The sequence below is a fragment of the Carlito syrichta genome, unplaced genomic scaffold (genome assembly GCF_000164805.1).
Source record: "Carlito syrichta isolate Samal-C Ts95f unplaced genomic scaffold, Tarsius_syrichta-2.0.1 Scaffold303707, whole genome shotgun sequence".
In the NCBI taxonomy this organism is placed as follows: domain Eukaryota; kingdom Metazoa; phylum Chordata; class Mammalia; order Primates; family Tarsiidae; genus Carlito; species Carlito syrichta.
The window spans coordinates 258,547-266,690 of NW_007247803.1; the positions used below are offsets into that span (position 1 = coordinate 258,547).

The 8,144-nt window shown below is 42.0% G+C and overlaps 1 pseudogene across 1 annotated transcript in view; it reads left to right on the forward strand.

Annotated features, from left to right (window-relative positions):
* Nucleotides 1-7,742, forward strand: part of LOC103261464 — an 11,916-nt pseudogene extending 4,174 nt beyond the window's left edge. The window contains exon 2 of the transcript XR_002482023.1: nucleotides 6,870-7,742. The product of XR_002482023.1 is annotated as a ferritin heavy chain pseudogene (transcript). The remainder of the gene's footprint in view (nucleotides 1-6,869) is intronic.
* Nucleotides 7,743-8,144: the final 402 nt, after the last annotated feature.

The window sequence follows — 8,144 nt, forward strand, 5'->3', positions numbered from 1 at the left end:
TTTGATTTATTGTAGAGATGAGGTCTCGCTGCCCAGGCGGGTCTCGAACCCTTGGGCAATCCACTCACCTCAGCCTCCCAAAGGCGCGAGATTACAGGCTAAGCCACCGAGCCCGGCGACCAGCACCTTTTATTTTTTACTTTTTTTTTTTTTTTGATTTATTGTAGAGATGAAGTCTCGCTGCCCAGGCGGGTCTCGAACCCGCAGGCTCAGGCAATCCACTCACCTCAGCCTCCCAAAGGCGCGGGATTACAGGCAGAGCCACCGAGCCCGGCTGAAAATCTCTTTTTTTTTTTTTTTTTTTTTTGAGTTGGAGTCTCACTCTGTCGCCCAGACTGGAGTGCAGTGGCCGCTCCCGGCCACCGCAACCTCGCCTGCTGGGCTCCAGCGATCCTTCCGCCTCAGCCTTCCAAGTGAAAATCTCTTTTTTATACACACAATATTTCTGACGTCAAATGTGTGGGGGCTTTCCGCACACTGAACAATTCTTGTCAGATACCTACTGGGTATCCCTACACTTTAACTCAATTCTGCCATTAACTGCCAAGAGTCAGTACAGACCTCACAAGTTAAGGGCTCAGTCTCATAAGACTGTGCCTCTGCCCCACCTTAGATGTCGATTGCCAGCTCCCAGGTTATGATCAGTACTTCTGACCAGATGGCTACAAATCCCCTCCTGAGTTTCGATAATTTATTAGAACATCTCACAGAACTCAGGAAGGCACTTTAATTATGTTTTTATGGTTTATTATACAATATACAAGTCAGGGACAGTCAAATGGAAGAGATATAGAGAAGGGGCGTGGCGCTAGCGTGTTCCCTCTGGTGTGTACCACCTTTCCAACACCTACATGTGCCCACCAACCTGGAAGCTCCCCAACCCCATTGTTTGGGGTTTTTAGGTATCCATTTTGTAGGCATGATTGAATAAATCACTGACCATTCGTGACTGAACTTGATCTCCAATCCCTTTTCCTCCCCAGAGGTCGGGAGTTGAGGCTGAAAGTCTCAACCCTTTAATCACATGGTTGGTTTCTCTGGCAACCAGCTCCCATCATCCAAGCAAGGGTTACTTCATTAGCATAAACACAGTGGTGGAAAAGACTTGTTATGAATTTTACAAAGATGCTCCTCTCATCTGTATCACTTAGGAAACTCCAGAGGTTTGGGTAGGATGACACACCCTCAGTGACAACAGGAGCATACCCTGAATATAACCCAAGCAAGGGGTTGAAGCCTGGAGAGGGATGGCCAACCTGAGATACCCCTTTCCCCTCAGGCTCCATATCTGGGCATGTAAGTCATGCTGAAGCCGTGGATGAGGTGTTTTCCACGTCTGCTGACCAATTATGCACAGTGAATGTTCTAGCTCACCCTTTCTTGAGGCAATTGGCTCACCAGGCTGGTTCAGACCAGATCAGGCCACTCGAATCAATGCTCATAACTTTTGGTTCTTTTTAGTTCACTTTTAGCTCATTGTAATGCTAAAAATTCCATCCCTAGAGAGATACTGCAGCCATTTTACGTATGTGAGACATTAGTATGAGCGGGTTCTCACACTGCGACTGCATACGAGTAACTCTACCTTTTTCAGGGTTAACCTGGCACTCCGCCATATGTAAAATGCTGTATAACCTGTGTGCCTTTTATAATAGGGAGTGGTTTTTTTTCTATCCAGTCGGCCACTCCTGTACCACCTTCCCTGTATATAAGTTCCTGAATCAAGCCCATGTCTTGTCCATTGCCTCTAGGTAAATTTTCCAGTCTCTGAGACACAGTGCCTTCCTTTTTTGGTGCCTTTGGGGGTGTGGCACTACAGTTTTAGGCACTCTGTGACAGGAACCAGGGACAGAGATCAAATATATATTTCTTATTATATCACAATATCACGGGGCAAAAGACTTTTCATTAAAAGTCTTTAGTATTTGTTTTCTAAATCACATCTTTGTACTTTAAAAATAATAATTGAAATACAGTACTTATTAAAAATAGTTTCTGGTTTTCTAAGGATCCAGAACAACTGGAAAATAATTATGTTTTGGGGAAAATGTCAGTGGTGTTTTGTTTAGGTTCAAGGAAGAAGATAAGTGAGAAATCTTAGGACAGAAAATGAAGGAGATGAACAACTCCTATACTATTTCCTAGAAAAATAATTAACTTCAAGGAATGGTGATAGCAATGGCTAACAATGATATAGGGTATACTACATACCAGGCAGTGTTCCAAGCTCTTTACACATAAAATTATTTAATTCCCACAACTCTAGAGGATCAGATACAATTATTATTCCCATTTTGCAAATGACAAAAGTGAGTTAAAGAGAGGTTACATAATTTCCTCAAGAGTACACGGTTAGCAAGTGCTGTAGTCAAAATCTGAACCCACCCCATCTGGCTCCTGAAGTCTGAGCTCTTAAGTTCTGTATGATAATACTTCTGAGTACACGTGTGCATCTCAGTTTCTAGGTTGAGAAGGAAAACTTGGAAAACCTAGCTACAGTGAGTACAGGGCATTGTGGATAGTTAGTTAGATTTGGGGAAACTTGCTTCTGGGTATTCTGAGTATTGGTTTTAGCAGGCTAGAAAGCTGTTTGCTTTTATTAGTTGACAAAATGAGGTGGGAAGAGCTACAATAAATATAGTAACTTCCAATTTTGTTCTAAGGGAATAGCAAAGATTCTCTCCTTGACCAAAGTTTAGATAAGCTCCTTTCTGAGCCTTCTGTTTGACTAGGTCTGACCTTAGGCTTCCATCTCTGTCCTTGTCGAACACAATTTAAGGAAGAATCCAACTAAATCAGTTTAGCTAGCATTCCCTGCCCTCATTATCTGATCACCTTTGATATCTGATCAAATTTCCTCTTCACTCACTGCTCCCTAGGTGATATCCAATGATCCTGGACTATCTTCTGCAAGAATCCTGTTGGCAAGAACCACCCCCCCAACCCTCAATGTTTCCTCTTAGTAGTTTTCCAGCCACTGACACCCATCCCCCAAACTCCAACCTGTTCCTTAGCTATGATCCCCACTTGTCCATGCTGTGTTTGGAATTGACCCTAGTTCTAAACTGAGGTCTCTTTTCTCCTGTTGCAATAGTTCTTGAGTCAAATCTGGTTTTACTGCTTTAACTACTGTCCAACTCTGGTTTTCTCTGACAAGATTAAATTGTACATGACTGAATTTAACATATTCTCTTCTTGATAAAAATATTTGATAGCTCAATTTGGAGCAAGTCTATACAAGCATATAGAGTGTGAATAGAAGATACTCTGAAGCTACCAGGGAAAAATTTCCTGTTGTAATCAAAATAGATCAATTCTATATAAGTCTAACCAGGGGTATCTACTTTTTGAAGTCTCTTAAAAATCTTTTCTCTCCTGCTCCTATTTTCTATTAATTTGTCTCTATTTCTTCTGTATCCCTACTTTATTTCCTCTATTCAACTCTCAACCTTTCCATTAATATTTAAAAATTATTTTTCTCTACTCTATTTTATAATTTCCTAAACTTTACTCTTGATTTTTAAATGTTCTTCATTTTTTCTAGCAATCAGTTCTTGCTTAATTATCTTCTCTCGAAAATTATTAAATATGGTTTTGGCCAAGTACAGTAACTCACACTATAATCCCAGCACTTTGGAGGCTGAGGTGAAAGGATTGCCTGAGTCCAGGGGTTTGAGACCAGCCTGGACAACTTGGTGAGACCTCATCTCTACAATAAATAAAAAAAATAGCTGGGTGTGGTGGCGCATGCCTGTGGCTCCAGCTACTTGGAAGGCTGAGGTGGAAGGATCACCTGAGCCCAGCAGGTCGAGGCTGCGGTGGTCATGAGCATGCCATTGTACTTCAGCCTGGGCAACAGAGTGAGATTCTGACTCAAAAAATAAATAAATCATAAGAAAACATAGGCTGGGCATGGTGGCTCATGATTATAATCCCAGCACTTTGGGAGGCTGAGGTGAGAGGATTGCCTGAGCTCACAGGTTCAAGACCAGCCTGGGCAAATTGGTGAGACCTCATCCCTACAATAAATAAAAAAAATTAGCTGGGTGTGGTGGTGTGTGCCTATAGTTCCAGCTACTTGGGAGGCTGAGATGGAAGGATCACCTGAGCCCAGCGGTGGGGACTGCAGGGGCCATGAGCGTGTCACTGCACTCCAGCCTGGATGACAGAGTGAGACTCCAACTCAAAAAAATAAATAAATAAAATAAAATAAAATATATATATATATATATATATTTAGAGAGAGAGAGAGAAAGAGAGTTTTACTTAGACTTTTTAAATTCCTATACCTCTATAGTTTGTTATTTTTTCTGTTCATTTTTGCTACCACCCTTTATGCTAAAGCTGTCCTTGACATGTCTGGTGAAACATTGGCCTTGCACATTTAAAATGGAGTTACAGAAAAACCAGTTTGAGGGTGGAAGTCACGTTGGCTAGTGGGCCTCACAGAAGGGCAACTGCTTTGAGGAACTGGCCATTCAGTTAAGGGATATTCAGGTGTTAATACTTGTAGATCCTTTCTTTTGGCCTAGTTACTTTCATTAGAAAGAATTTTTTTTTTTTTAATTGCCTGATAGTCTATCCTGGGAGTCCACTGAGGTTAGAAAGAGGGAGGTCTCTGGGCGCCCAAACTTACTTTCATTTAACCCACTCATTTGAGCACAGCCCTCAGCAACGTCTAGGATCTCAAGTCCAGGGACTTGCTGATTTAATCACTGGAATAGGGCCAGTTGTCTGGCTGTGTAGGTTGGACAGGGAGGGAATAGCAAAGCCTAATTGTTCCTTACCCAGACTCTCTACTGATGCTTCTAATTTCACTTCCACTTTGAATCCTACCCCTCAATTGACTTGTGCTGGGAGCCTGCACTTTCTGCTTTTGATGTCCTCACAGCCTGGATCTGGTACATTAATTTTAGCTACTTTACTTTATCTCTGCTCTGCTACTTTAGTATCTGCTTCTTCCTTTATTTTCTTTTTCTAAAAATTTCATTGCTACTTTTTTTTTTTTGAGTTGGAGTCTCACTCTGTCGCCTAGGCTGGAGTGTCCTGCTCATGGCCACTGCAACCTTCACCTGATGGTCTCTTGTCTCTCTGCATTATGAGAGTATGGGAAGTGGGGCTATACTCTTTGTTTAATCATTTACTGTTATTTTAGTGGTATTTTCATGATAAGATGAAAATAAGCACATATTGTGCCTAATATGTTATGTTTATTTAGAAATACCATTATTCACTCTAATTTTTTTCTTTTTTTAGAGACAGGGTTTTGTTATGTTGCCTGGTCTTGAACACCTATCCTCAAGCAATCCCCCAGCCATGGCCTCCTGAGCTTCTAGAATTCCTGGTGTGAGCCACCATGTTCAGCTAACTCATTTTGAGGCAGTGGGTTCGTGGTGGTCTCAAGTGAAATTAGAAATTTCATTAGTGTTTTTTAAAGTTAATAATGTCATTACCAAAGAACAGGGCATACTGAATCAATTTTTTAAAAAGAAGTTTCTAAATGACTCATGCTAAAATTGATAATCTATAAATTTATTTACCAGAGTCATTAAGTGTTGGAAACTATATTCAAACCCATGTAACATTAAAAAGCATAGCAGATTAGCGCTGTAAATTCTCAATTCCAGATTTATCTTTGTCATCTTGGGTAAAATACTGTCCTCCTGGACCTCAGTAAAATGATGGCAATTAGATTACATGGCCTCTAGGATTCCTTCTAGACTAAGCATTCTATGATTCTTTAGGTCATTTTAAATCTCTACTTGAATTCGCCACTCCTCTTTTTCAAAGTATGAAATGCATATCACTTGTGGTCAAGCAAATAAGTTTTAATCATGTAAGTATTAACATTTTGATTCATTATTATTCTTACTTATATATTATGACTTTATTTTAAATTTTGTATCATAAAATTATAATTAGTACAACAAAACTGAAATGTTTTTATAAACACATTTATTCAAGTTTGAAAAGATGAGTTGAGTTAAAGAAAATAATGAAGTAAATAATGGAACATGTATGTGGATATGGTAAAAGTTATAAAAACGGCATGCAAATAAGTGCAGTTTGTGAACAGGGTCCTATTATAACTGCCACATTCTTTTATGACTCTGCCTTTGCACACACATTTGTCTTCCACTTGGCAAAAATCTTGGCATGTCGAAGGTTTCTTTCTTACTGAACCATTCAAAGTAGAAAAGTTTCATCTTCTAAAACAGTTGAGTTCACTGTAACTGGTCTGTTACACAGACCAGAGACTGCATCTTATTTATCTTTGTATCTCCAGTACATCACGATGCTTTGAGTTATAATGGAAGTTCGATGAACATTGGTTGAAAGGATGAACCAAGTCGGTGTATCACTTAATGTAATGGGCAAAAGTTTCCTGTTCTTGATTTCTTTTCAGCCTGTTTCACTATCTTCATGTCAATGGCCTGTGCCTTTACTTTGTTAGTTCCAGAATACAATGATCAAAAGAACACAGAGCTGGAAAAACAGGCTTGATAAGAGAGGTAAATAGTAAATAAAACTTTTGGGAGATTTGAGACTAGTCTCGGATTCCTGTAAATTTTAGAAAGGAACTATTTTGAACATCATTGAAATCTGAGATTCTGAGACACTGGGACTTTGGCATCAATGGCTCTTCCACAGATGTGACATATTGTTCCATTAGAGCAATTTATATCTTGTAGACTTTATACTATAAAATCAAAAGATTATAGTAGTTTGAATTTACAAAGCATTTCTACACACATCATTTCATTTTATTCTCACAATAACGCTTTGCTGTGCACCTGCTAGAATGGAAAGAGGAAGTGAGGACTAGAACCGTTAGTTAGAAGATTTTCTAAGACGTCCTGCGCCGGGAGTCGCCGCGGCTTCCTGCTTGGACGGAACCGGCGCTCGTCTCTCGCCCCGGCTGAGCGCTCCGAGCCAGCCCTCCGCCTCCGCCACCGCCCCGCCGCGCCCCCCCACCTCCTCGAGGCCGCCGCCGCCGCGCCGCCGTCCCTGCCCGTCCTCAGCCGCGGCCACGACAACCGCGTCCACCTCGCAGGTGCGCCAGAACTACCACCAGGACTCGGAGGCCGCCATCCACCGCCAGGTCAACCCGGAACTTCACGCCTCCTGCGTCTACCTGTCCATGTCATGCTACTTTGCCCGCGATGATGTGGCTTTGAAGAACTTTGCCAAATACTCTCTTCACCAATCTCATGAGGAGAGGGAGCATGCTGAGAAACTGATGAAGCTGCAAAACCAACGCGGTGGCCGCATCTTCCTTCAGGACATCAAGAAACCAGACCCCCAGATGACTGGGGGAACGGGCTGAATGCCGTGGAGTGTGCATTACACTTGGCAAGAAACGTGAACCAGTCATTACTGGAACTGCACAAACTGGCTACTGACAAAAACGACCCCCACTTGTGTGACTTCATTGAAACGCATTACCTGAATGAGCAGGTGAAATCCACCAAAGAATTGGGTGACTACGTAACCAACTTGCGCAAGATGGGAGCCCCCGAATCTGGCATGGCAGAATATCTCTTTGACAAGCACACCCTGGGAGAGAGTGATGATAGCTAAACCTTGGGTTAATTTCCCCATAGTTACTGGGTGACTCTCCTGGTCACCAAGGCAGTGCATGCATGTCGGGGTTTCCTTTGCCTTTTCTATAGGTTGCACCAAAATGTCCACTTCAGTTCTTTGATTTGTACCATTCCTTCAAATAAAGAAATTTGGTACCCCCTCCCAAAAAAAAAAGATTTTCTACATATCACCCAGCTAGTAGTTGCCTAGACCAATATTCAGCAAACTATGATGAGATGGACACAGGCAAGTCTAACTTACTGACTGTTTTTTGTGTGTGTGTGATTTTTTTCTTTTTTTGAGTCGGAGTCTCACTCTGTTGCCCAGGCTGAAGTGCAGTGGCACGCTGATGGCCACCACAACCTCAACCTGTTGGGCTCAGGTGATCCTTCTGCCTCAGCCTTCCAAGTAGCTGGAACCACAGGCATGGGTCATCACGCCTGGCTAATTTTCTGATTTACTGTAGAGATGAGGTCTCACCAAGTTGCCCAGGCTGGTCTCGAACCCGTGAGCTCAGGCAATCCTCTCACCTTGGCCTCCCAAAGTGCTGGGATTATAGG